This window comes from Engystomops pustulosus, chromosome 2 (assembly GCF_040894005.1).
Source record: "Engystomops pustulosus chromosome 2, aEngPut4.maternal, whole genome shotgun sequence".
NCBI lineage: Eukaryota > Metazoa > Chordata > Amphibia > Anura > Leptodactylidae > Engystomops > Engystomops pustulosus.
The window spans coordinates 126,881,657-126,893,248 of record NC_092412.1 but is presented as its reverse complement, the minus strand read 5'-3'; the positions used below and the strand labels follow the sequence as shown (position 1 = coordinate 126,893,248).

The 11,592-nt window shown below is 44.3% G+C and overlaps 1 protein-coding gene across 3 annotated transcripts in view; it reads left to right on the top strand.

Moving 5' to 3' along the window:
- The window catches only part of REPS2 (RALBP1 associated Eps domain containing 2), a 175,673-nt gene that overhangs the window by 34,933 nt on the left and 129,148 nt on the right, over positions 1-11,592 (top strand). The window lies entirely within an intron of this gene.

The window sequence follows — 11,592 nt, the reverse complement described above, 5'->3', positions numbered from 1 at the left end:
GCCTGACAGCCCGACATGTGTAGTGAGGGAGAGGAGGAGGGGTCGTGGCCCTGCATGTTTGGGCAGTTCTCCCCTGTCGGTGGGCCATTCCAACCCACTTTATTGGCTTTATTGGAGCTCCAGGCCGGGGGGGCCCCTCTGAAATAGTTTGGATCTGTCACTGGCTACATGCACTCATCCACAGCAGCAAACTGAGTGGAGAGGGAAGAAGTGAACACTCCTCACCACTCCCCTCTCCATAGGTTGATGGCAGGGGTTAGATCTGCTCTTTTTTTTTTTTTTTTTTTTTTGCAGTGTGGCTGCACGGCTCAGACACAGTGTAGTGAGACACAATGGGGGAGATATATTAATGTATCAGTCTTTAGACCAGTGCCGAATAGAACTAGACAGTTCTCTGTGCGCCAGATTAATCATTGTGTCTGATGCTGCATGATTAATCTGGTGCAGTGTATGTCTGGAGAGTTGTACTTTTCACCTCCTATTAGTTGGTCTAGTTTGCTGTACCACAATATTGAATTTTCTGGTGCACAGGCTATTTTCTGTCCGGTCAAGCCCCTTAGTTTCGGAGGAGTCGGAAATTAACCTTAAAATGGTCGGAAATCTTCAATTAATGCGGCGCATAGAATTTAAGGTGCAAATTACTTACGTTTCCTGGCGTAGACAGAATGATACATCTCTGTCTGTGAATAATAATGTACAGCTCACAGCTACCACCTATGGGTGTGTGCATGTACTTTTAGGTGGAAAAGGGAAATGCCCTTTTTCCTAATTTTGCTGTTTCTGTCAAATCTATGTCACTCTCTGTCAGTGAAGAAGAATGGACTGCTGTTGGAGAAGAGGGAAGAGAAAGTAAAACTATTTTGAAAACAATAACACGGAAACAAGGGAGAGATAATGTGTGGGGTACCGAATATTTGGCATTATAAGTGGGTGCAGGGGGATAAAATAAAATGGCTAGCTATTTGTAATGTCAAAAAAGGGGCTTTGTCTGCTTGCCAACAGAGGAAAAGGGTATTATAAGTGCAGGGGTGTATTATACTATGTAGGTGCAACATCCACCCTGGGGCCTGACAATTTTTGGTGGCTTGAGGAAGTCGAGGTGCTGAATACCAGAGTGGCTGGCAAGTGTGGCCTAGCGATGATCACGGGGCTTGGTATCATAAGTGGAGGCTCTTATAGATTTATATCTGGGGCTCAAACCCCTAATCATTGTAAGGTGACTTTCAAATTAAATGAGTCTGTGTCCAGCGCTGGAATTTGACTAACTTGAAGAAAAGACAAGACCTGTCCTTGCAGGAAGTTAGCAACAAGACTGATAAATTTATTGAGGGACGGACATTTATAGAAAACCATAAGGCACTTTACATAAGGCGTGTAATTAGGAAAGCAGCAACTATAATTGGGTGTTCTCACCCAGGAAATGTAACACTATTGGATGTAAGCACACAAAGGAGTCTAATACTATTGGCTACATGCAAATACTGAAACTTCCCAGGTGCTCGCCTGGATACCTTCCACTAGGTGCTGCTAGTGAGCACTAAGTCTTTGTTCAGAGAGGGAAACACCCAAACTTAGTTATCACTACACAAAGTTATATGAAATGAATGCTGAGTCTTTAAAATGTCCGACAATACGTAAGATGGCGTCTGAGTCCAGTGTAATATCTTTAACAATTCCCCCCTTTTGAGCTTTGCATGGCCTGTAACTTTTGTCCAGAGTGACCTCCTCAAACTCCAGGTACCCACAGGTAGGCTAAGCCCTTACCTGCTGGACTTGTTAACTCTTCACCAGATCCCCTGGAGGCCAGTCACTCGGGGGTTACAGGCCTGCATACTCAAATTACATAATTGTGTTTCCATAGTTTATGGGTTTATTAACAGGCTGGTTCTTCAACAAGACGGTATCCTCCACACCGGGACTTCTCCTGTCATGGTTCTTACCACCTGGATGGCCATCTGGGACATGGTGGACTTGATGAGGGGGACCACACAACACGCAATAAGTGACGAGACCAAAATCACAATCCCCAATATCACCCCCACTTACAGGAAACCCTTCCAATCCCCCAACCACAAAGTGAAGGACAAAGTGTCCACCCCAGAGTTTCTCTTGAGTTCCCTGGACAGTCCTTCAATCTCTTCAAGTGCATGGGTAATGGATCCATAGGGGGCGATGTCATCTGGGATATATATGCGACAAGCCACTCCCACCATCTTACAGACTCCTCCCTTCTAAGCAAGGATCATGTCCAAAGCCGTGCGGTTCTGGGAAGCATCTCGGATACAATCACAAATCTCTGTTGATTACAATACAACCAGTTAACCCAACCAACATCTTTACTCATAGCTCTCTGGGGAATAATGGACTCTAGACCTGCCCATATCTGATTGTGGGCCTTGTACTCATCTGGAACCCCCCCTTGGTGCTCCCACTGTATCTATATAAACGTTGTCATATAGGTGCCTCTCTCTTAGACCTCCAGAATCCTTTGGGATTCTCTGCCTTTTCTTTATGTGTCTGATCAACCTTATCCCTGGGGATCACGAGGAAGGAATGCACAAATCTTATCACTGTACACACCTTCCCAGCCTCTAGGCCTGACCTGACTCTCCTATCCCCACAAATCCAGTACACATCAGACACTGCTAATACAGGGTTACCTGTGCTGTCAATGTTAAAGAAGGTCATTGTCGTGTTGCACTAACCGTAGGTAAAGTCTCCTACCCTAGGTGCATCCTGGTCACCCCTATAGATACAGTAATAGTCATGGTTGGGGTGCCCCTGAGCATACAGTCAGTCAGAAGAGACCAGCTAGCAAGAAAAATAGGTTTGTAATAGAAAGCGTGGAAGCATGCTGACTTCCCTCTAGCTGCACAGACGTGGCACTGGTCAGCAGGACTTGGAAAGGACCGTTGTAGAGAGGCTCCAGACTCTCTCTCTGGTGTGTCTCTTTACCACCACGTAGTCCCCAGGCTTCAGGTTATGCGTCCTGAAGTCTCTGTCTGGATCTGAAAAAGTAATCAGAAACACTTTGCGGACCTTTTCCAAGGCCTGGCTCAACTGTGTGGCATGTTCCACCTGGTTTCCTGCCATCAGCTATAGGATCTATGGGAAGTAGGGGCCTAGTCTGGGTGCATAGCCAAAAAATACTTCAAAGGGGAACAATCCCATCTTTCTGTTGGGGGTGTTCCCAACTGTATGGTGGGCAGCAGGAAAGCACTCACGCCATGGTTTCCCTGTTACTTCCATGGCCTCCCGGATCTCTAACTTAAGAGTGCAGCTTAATTTTCCGATCCCACCACTAACATGGGAAGGGCAAGGGGTGTGCAGGGCCTGTTCTTCACCCAGAAGGGACAAGGCTTTAGGTCTTTACCTGTCCAGTGAAGTGGGTTCTGTGACCGGACTCTATGGTCTCTGAAAGTCTAAACCTGCAGAAAAATCTCACTCACCACCTTCTTGGCTGCAGCTCTGGCAGTAGCCTTGGTCATGGGAGAAGCTTCTGGCCACCCTGCAAAGAGATCAATGCACACAGGCACGTACTCCTACGTACCACTTTTTGGTAGCTGGATAAAATCCGTCTGCAGTCTCTGGAAGGGATACAGCGGCTTGGGTGTCACCTTCCGTGGGGTCTTTACCACCTTACCCGGGTTGTGGCGGGCACAGACTATACAGGCTTTCACTAGTCTAGTGACAGGGGTAGTAATGCCCGGGGCAACCACTTATGGTTTATGAGCACTAGCATGGCCATTTTGGATGTGTATGTGTCCGTAGGCTACTTGACTTACTGTCGGGTGCAGGGCTCTGGGCAGGCACACTCTCTCTCCCAGCATCCAGGTCCCATCAGCATCTGGGCTCCAGCTTTCCTCCACACTTCCTTCACTTCTGATGACCCTCGGGCCACCAGGGACTGGAACACCTGTGGATCAAACTTTTAGCTCATAACTCACCGCTGAGACTTCAGGACAGTCTCTGGGTTCCATCTGTGCAGCTGCCTTCGCCATCCCGTCAGCCACATACTTGCCCTTGGCTTGTAGAGTTACCAAATTGTGTGTGCTTTTACTTTTATTATCCTCACCTCTTGTGGAAGTAAGAGAGCATCCATGAGCTCTTTACCCAGCTTGCCATGCTTAAAGGGGTTCCCTGCAGAGGTGAGGAAATCTCTAGCCTTCCATATGGGTTCATAGTCGTGTTTAGACCCCAGAACTATACCTTGAGTATAGATGTTTGCCCTTTTACCTTCAACCAGCTGTAGCGCTTCCCTGAGTGCCATCACTTCACCTCCTGCGCTGACCTGTGTGGAGGGAGTGGTTCTGCTTGTACTACCTCATGTGCGCCACTGACCACTGTATATCCAGTGTAGAACAGTCTGTCTTCTCCTGCAGACCTGGAGCCATCTATGAGAAAAAACTCAACATCTGCGTTACTCACCCTTCTCTCCCCCCCTCTGAATCCTGGAAGACTGGTGACAGAATGAAGGATTCAGAGCTGTGCACCTTATCAGTGTATCCTGGGGCATCAGGAGTGCACACTGGAGTCTGAGCTGTCTGGCCTTTGCTCAGATGCTTGGGCTGTACTTGGGTGAGGACACCGTGCAAGGTATATGGCGTTTGCACTGTAATCTAGGGTCTAGGATCAGCTCACTGGCCTTGCTGAGCAGATTGCTGGCTGCAGCTACTGACACATGCGGGGCTCCCCTCACAACTGAGTCTAACCGGGCCTAATAGTGGGCCAATGAGGAGGCCACCATGTTCCTGGACTAGACACCTGTGGCCTAGATACTCAGTGCAAAATGAAATAAAAGTTTTATCCAGTGGGATGTGCCTAGGGCTGGGGCAGACAGGATTTCTCAGCTTAAGGCTATGAAATGCATCAATTGCCTCTTGACTAAGGGCAAATGGGGAAGAGGCAATTCAGTCAGAAAGGGGCAACATCAGGCTGGAGGCAGCAGACCTTATCCCAGGCTGCAGGAGCTGGCCAGTCCTAGAATCATGTGCAGAGGCTTAGGGCCTCAGGACAGGGGCACATTCTGGACTGCCAGCTTTCTTTCCTCTGTCAGGTGTCTGCCTGTGGCTGAGAAGCAGTGGCCTAGGAAGACCACCTTCTCCTGGCAGTACTGGAGTTTGTCTCAGGAAACTTTGCAACCCTTCTGGAACAGAAAACACATAAGGTCAATAAATGCATCCTGGCAAACAACAGTAGGTCCTCCGCATACTGAAAACTCCGCAAACATCCAGTAAGGGGCTAGTCTGCCAGTCTACTCCCTGTAGGGCCGTGTAGTATGGAGTACTGGCTGGGGGAGTTTTACCCCCCTTGTGGGAATCTGCATCAGATATACTGGAATACTACACTGGTAAAGGCAAATAGGTACTGGCAATCCTCATGTAGGGGCACAGAGAGGAAAACATTTGCCAACAGGGAAAAGTTCTACAATGAAAGGCACTAACTCTATTTGGGGGGGGGGCTTTCAGAAGAGGGGGATTGTTCTTGCTGACATCCTTGTCCATTACCACCCCCCTCGTCCCGCCCTGTTGGGGCCGTCTACGTTTCCTAGAGTGTGTCTCTTTGTATTCTTATCACAAGCAAATTCCTTTAAGTCTTTTAGATTGTCAGCTCTGTCTCCCCCACTCAACACAGATGCTTTCTGTGTGCTTCAAGGCCACTTCTCACAGACACAGATAAGACAAAGCCCAGCTGCACAGCTGCACAGAGATCTCCCCCTGATTAACTCTTTCAACTCCAGAAAGCAGGTACCAGAGACATTGCAACACTTTTTCTACTAATTTTTCTGCAATTGTCAAGATCAAATAAGTTTAAAAATAAAATAAACAAAATAAACAAACAGCGTTGCACACTCAAGACTCTTAGCAAATGTTTGAAATTGATGAAAATATTCACCTGCCGGCATTTATTTCAAACATCCGCCAGGACACCTCAAGGGTGACTCAGCTGCTATCCTAGAACCAGCCATTATGGCTGCCTACATTGTAGAGTTATAGGCGATTAACTTTCAGGGACTTGAAAAGAATATAAGATGGCCACCACTAAAAGATGGTAGGGCGTGTCATCTTCTCTAACCCCCCAGATACGGGGTGGAGTCTAAGAGGGTGCTGGTCTGCATTCCAAACGATTTTTTTTATTTTTTTAAATGAGCACTCTCTAGGATTCCTGTCCCTCTGTCCTGGTCCGTCCGTAGTCACTGGTCTAAGTCTCCAGTAATCAACCCCATCCACTTTCCTTTGTCATTAACTCTCTACTTACATCAAAACAACCTTCTGCCTGGGTTTGCCACTTTTTGTCTTTGAGCCAGCCACCATTTACATCAAGTGCTGTCTCCCACCTCTGCACACTCAGGGGATCATCTAACATACCCAAAGACTTCAATACCTCATAACTTCCTTTTACCCACTCTTTACCTTTCCTGTGTGACTCTATGTTAGTTGCCTTTTTAGGTCTGCAGTGTCCAGCTACAGTCTTACTTTGCTCACTACCCATTTTGTGGAATCTGTGGAATACCTGATTTTGTTCAAGGGCTATAGATATCCTCCGTACATACAGCTCCAGACTACCCCGCTAACTATCAGTAAGTACAAATTAGAGACCTTCACACAATATTTCAGAAATCAAGGAGTTAACGCTCAACTGTAAAATTCCCGTCAGTGTCCCTCTTGCCTCTACTGTCCTTTCCGCATCACAGGGCCGCATCAATCCCGAAGGAACGATACGTAAATTTGGCCAGAATTTGTCTCTGCAAACTTCCAGATTCTATCCGCGATTACATGAACAAAATCTCAACACCATCACAAACTTTCTGAACTATCACAACAATCCACAAGAGGGCACTGCAGACCTTTTTCTACAACATACATTGTCACATCCAGTCTCTGTCGGTCACCGTACAAGTGATCCTTTGCCGAAATCATCGTGAACATACTATTATATATGGACATGTAAGGCAAAGTACATAATATCACACAAGGAGATGACCTTACCCAGTCCCTTTCAGCCAGTGAAACAGAACTGCAGTCAAGGTAGACAAAAATAGACTTGACTTACCCCGACGAGCGCTCATTGTCAGTTCTGGTCACTGGCCGCCTGGACTCTTGCGGAGGTCACCTCGATGGTTAGATGCCCATAAAAGTATGCCCAACCAGGAGACGCCACTTCTTATAGATTTATATCTGGGGCTCAAACCCCTAATCATTGTAAGGTGACTTTCAAATTAAATGAGTCTGTGTCCAGCGCTGGAATTTGACTAACTTGAAGAAAAGACAAGACCTGTCCTTGCAGGAAGTTAGCAACAAGACTGATAAATTTATTGAGGGACGGACATTTATAGAAAACCATAAGGCACTTTACATAAGGCGTGTAATTAGGAAAGCAGCAACTATAATTGGGTGTTCTCACCCAGGAAATGTAACACTATTGGATGTAAGCACACAAAGGAGTCTAATACTATTGGCTACATGCAAATACTGAAACTTCCCAGGTGCTCGTCTGGATACCTTCCACTAGGTGCTGCTAGTGAGCACTAAGTCTTTGTTCAGAGAGGGAAACACCCAAACTTAGTTATCACTACACAAAGTTATATGAAATGAATGCTGAGTCTTTAAAATGTCCGACAATACGTAAGATGGCGTCTGAGTCCAGTGTAATATCTTTAACAAGGCCTTATCCACACCAGGTTGGTGTGTGCAAGAAAATGGAGGGAGAGGTTGACAAAGTAGATAGGGATCCCTGGGGATGAAGGATGGGGTGCCCGTGATGTTATACACCCGGATCCAGGGATCACTCAGAGGCACGTTGGTGAAGTATAACTTACAGTTCTTTATTGGAACAGGCAAAGAAATTAACAGCAGCAAAACTTCAGCTGGATGGAGGCAGCTGCTTTACGTTCAGGTCCTCAGGAAGGTGTGCATACAGCCTAGTAAATAGGTTCAGCCTGGGCTAGTTGTGTTGGAGCAGAGTCCTTGTGGTGGAGCTCTGTTCTGGTCTGGTGTCGGGGCAGCTTGCCTCAGACGCTGCTTCTTTACGGACTGGCTTACTTCCTCAGACTATCCGACTGAGACTCAGACCCACTCCTCTCTTGACTGACCATGTGCTGCCACCCACAAGGGGTTTTATAACCCCTTCTTGTGAGGTAGCAAGCACTTTGTCCAACCAGCTTACTGCTTCCTTTACAATATCACAAAGCATTTAATTGGATAATGCATTTCATTCATGACCTCCAGGGCAGAAACTTACAGCTTCAATTACCAAGTTTCTCATGCTAGAGACCACCTAGTGAGGTGCGCAGGCTCACCATACAGCTCCTAACATGGAGATGGACACTTTCGCAAGAACCTACCTATCCTATGCATTGGCAGGGGTGTTGCATAGGGGCCAATAGGGGCACATTGCAGTGAGGGGGCCATTACGGTTGGAATTCCTGCAAACTGGGGTAAAGGACTGACCAAAGGGTATGGTTTAAATTTTTTTTGCCGGATCCTCCACATGCTGCATTATATGTCCCTCTTTCTCCATCACAAAGGAGGAGAGTTATGGCTAATGGAACGCTGGATTTTTTTCTGGCATACCAAGTAGTGAGCCAATGAAAAGATTTGTTACCATCGAGACCTGTTCCCTCTGATGAAAGACTTTCTTTAACTGTCAACTAGCGTGTACAGTAAGCATAGTTTAAAAAAATCATGAAACCAGAAGACCATGGAACAAATCATGTAAATACTTCATAGCCTGAATTAGCAAATGCAGTTTTTAATGTAGTCCAGGAATGGATGAGACACAGAGCACCTTTCTTACTTTTACACTTTTCCTTCCATTGTATGTATTCAGCACAGACTTTGGCTCAAACTGTTGCAACAAATATAGACCTTTTTAGAGTCCTTGCTTATTTTATTACATGCATATCCCACTGTAGCCAAAATTCACCATCTTAAGACCATTATTGAGTTTAACTGGCCTCATTGTTTTAAAACAAAATAAAAGTATTACTAATTGTTAATTTAGACAAGCAAAACGCTTTAGGACCATTCAGAATAAATACAAACAAATATAATATTCACTTCAATGTCAGAATTCTCTTAAACCTCTTTATCGTGTACAACAATGTTGATAATGAGCACAAGGTTAGATATAAGGTTTACTAATATAAAAAAAAAACATTTGTTTAGGCCCACATATGGTGTAGTGATGAATGCAGTGGACTACACTTGTGGCTATATATCTTTACATATATAAATTGAAAATAGAAAACAATAATAAATACGGTAATAATAAAATATAACTAAAAATAATAAATATTAATATTGAAAAGTAATCAGTGAGATATAACTGGGTGTTAGCCTACTAATAAATAGCATAAATGGAAAGGTCAACTCTAGATGGTTACTGTATTGCTAAAAAGCTTTGTAAAGTCTAGGAGATGTTGTTTATGAGAACTTATTTATGTGATACTATATATACTATTATACATTACCGATTGGGTGGGGTGGTGCAGGAGGAGTCAGGTAAGTGCTGGGTATAGCCTCATGTTACCCAAATCCTCGCATACCAACCCACATGTAAAATGAAACCCAAATCTTTAAGATCAGAATTTAGGCAGCCAAGATCTTGGTCACTGTCTCACCATTTTTTTTAAAGAATGTAGTGTTTGAATATTTCAAAGAAGAAAATCGGATTTGGCGCTTGATTGTGTGGGAGTGGTTGTCGCTGGTATCAATAGATCGTGACCTGCACTCGATCTATAACACTGGTCACTTAAAATAAGGGACCGCTAACAATATTAAAACAAAATATAGTACCTGCGCCAACAATCTTTAAAATAATATACAATGTGCATAAGATATCGCGACCAAGGTGCCTAACCATTACACATTATTGTCGTACAAAGAAAACACCCCCTATTCACCTTTAACAATAGCGATGACAATATCACAATGGTCGGTGCGGTGTATTGGTGTACGTAGGTAATGAATGATGGTACCTTACATATAGTTGCGGTTGCTCCTATCGGGTTGGAAAGTCCGAGAAGAGACTATCTGTAAGCACTTGTAGTATCGCAAGTCCAGTAGTTGTGTCACACCCCTAATCCACTTGAGGCAGTTAGCAAAAAACTGGACAATGATGACTGCGTCAGGAGTGGAGCCCCGGCCGGCGGCTACACACTCCGAGCACAGTTCCGGTGAGTTCCGTACGGTGACGTCACCTAGATTACGGTAAGTCCGGAAGGACAAAAATCCGCCAACGCGTTTCTGAGACCACTGCTGTCTCCTTCGTCAGGGCTGTCCATCACTGTGTGAGCAGTCTCTTTTATACTACTGGCAATTCAGATTAGTGGACCAGGTAGTGTGTGTATAGTAGCAGTTATTTGGCCTTATTTTAATATATCAGCTAAAAACTTAAACTTTATTAAACTTGATTAAATATTCTATTAAAAATAAATTGTATAAAAATAAGTAATTTTTTTAAATTTTTTTTAAAAAGTATAAAATATGTACAAAAAATATATGTACTTATATAATAGATAACTGCTTGCTTAAGGACGGGGACTGTGGTAAGGGTATGTTTAGGTGTATTCTTCTGTATTTGAGGCACATTACTATTACTCAGATGTACACAATTTTATCTCCTTGTTACTCGAATGCAAATAATTCTATCTCCTTATTGAGTCCTGCTGGAGCCAGTGTATTAAGCAGAAAGATCCATTTACTCTCTGAGCGTGACATTTGGGAAATGTAGTCTCCACCCCTCCAGTTTCGCTGGACTTTTTCTATAGCGAAAAATTGTGTTTTATCAAATTGTCCCTGATGGAACTTTTTGTAATGGCCTGATAACGGATGCAACCGCAACTATATGTAAGGTACCATCATTCATTACCTACGTACACCAATACACCGCACCGACCATTGTGATATTGTCATCGCTATTGTTATAGGTGCATAGGGGGTGTTTTCTTTGTACGACAATAATGTGTAATGGTTAGGCACCTTGGTCGCGATATCTTATGCACATTGTATATTATTTTAAAGATTGTTGGCACAGGTACTATATTTTGTTTTAATAGTGTTTGAATATTTGTTCAGATTATGCAGCGCTGCACAGAGCTTGCCAAATAAGTCCCTGTCCCCATGGGGATCACAATCTAATCAACCTACAAGTATGTTTTTGGAGTGTGGTAGGAAACCAGAGGACCTGGAGGAAACCCACAAAAACATGGAGAGAACATACAAACTCTTTGCAGATGTGGACTTGAACCCAGGATCCCAGTGCTGCAAGGATTTAGTGCTAACCACTGAACCACCATGCTGCCCCCTAATCTTAAAACAGAGATACAGCTTCTACATACATGTGTTACCAGAACCAAGATTACTACAAAGATACAATGCCAAAAACAAAGACGATTGAGACAGACAGACTTATACTGTACCAGATTTATTACAGTGTCTGATGCTGGATGATAAATCTGATGTGGTCTAAAATTGTGACCATGTAGGTTGCCCTTACAGGAGAAAGTCACAGCATACAAGAGATGTGCAGAACTGTTAAAACTGTTTTATTATAATAGATCACTATAATGCCACCACAGTAGCCAATATA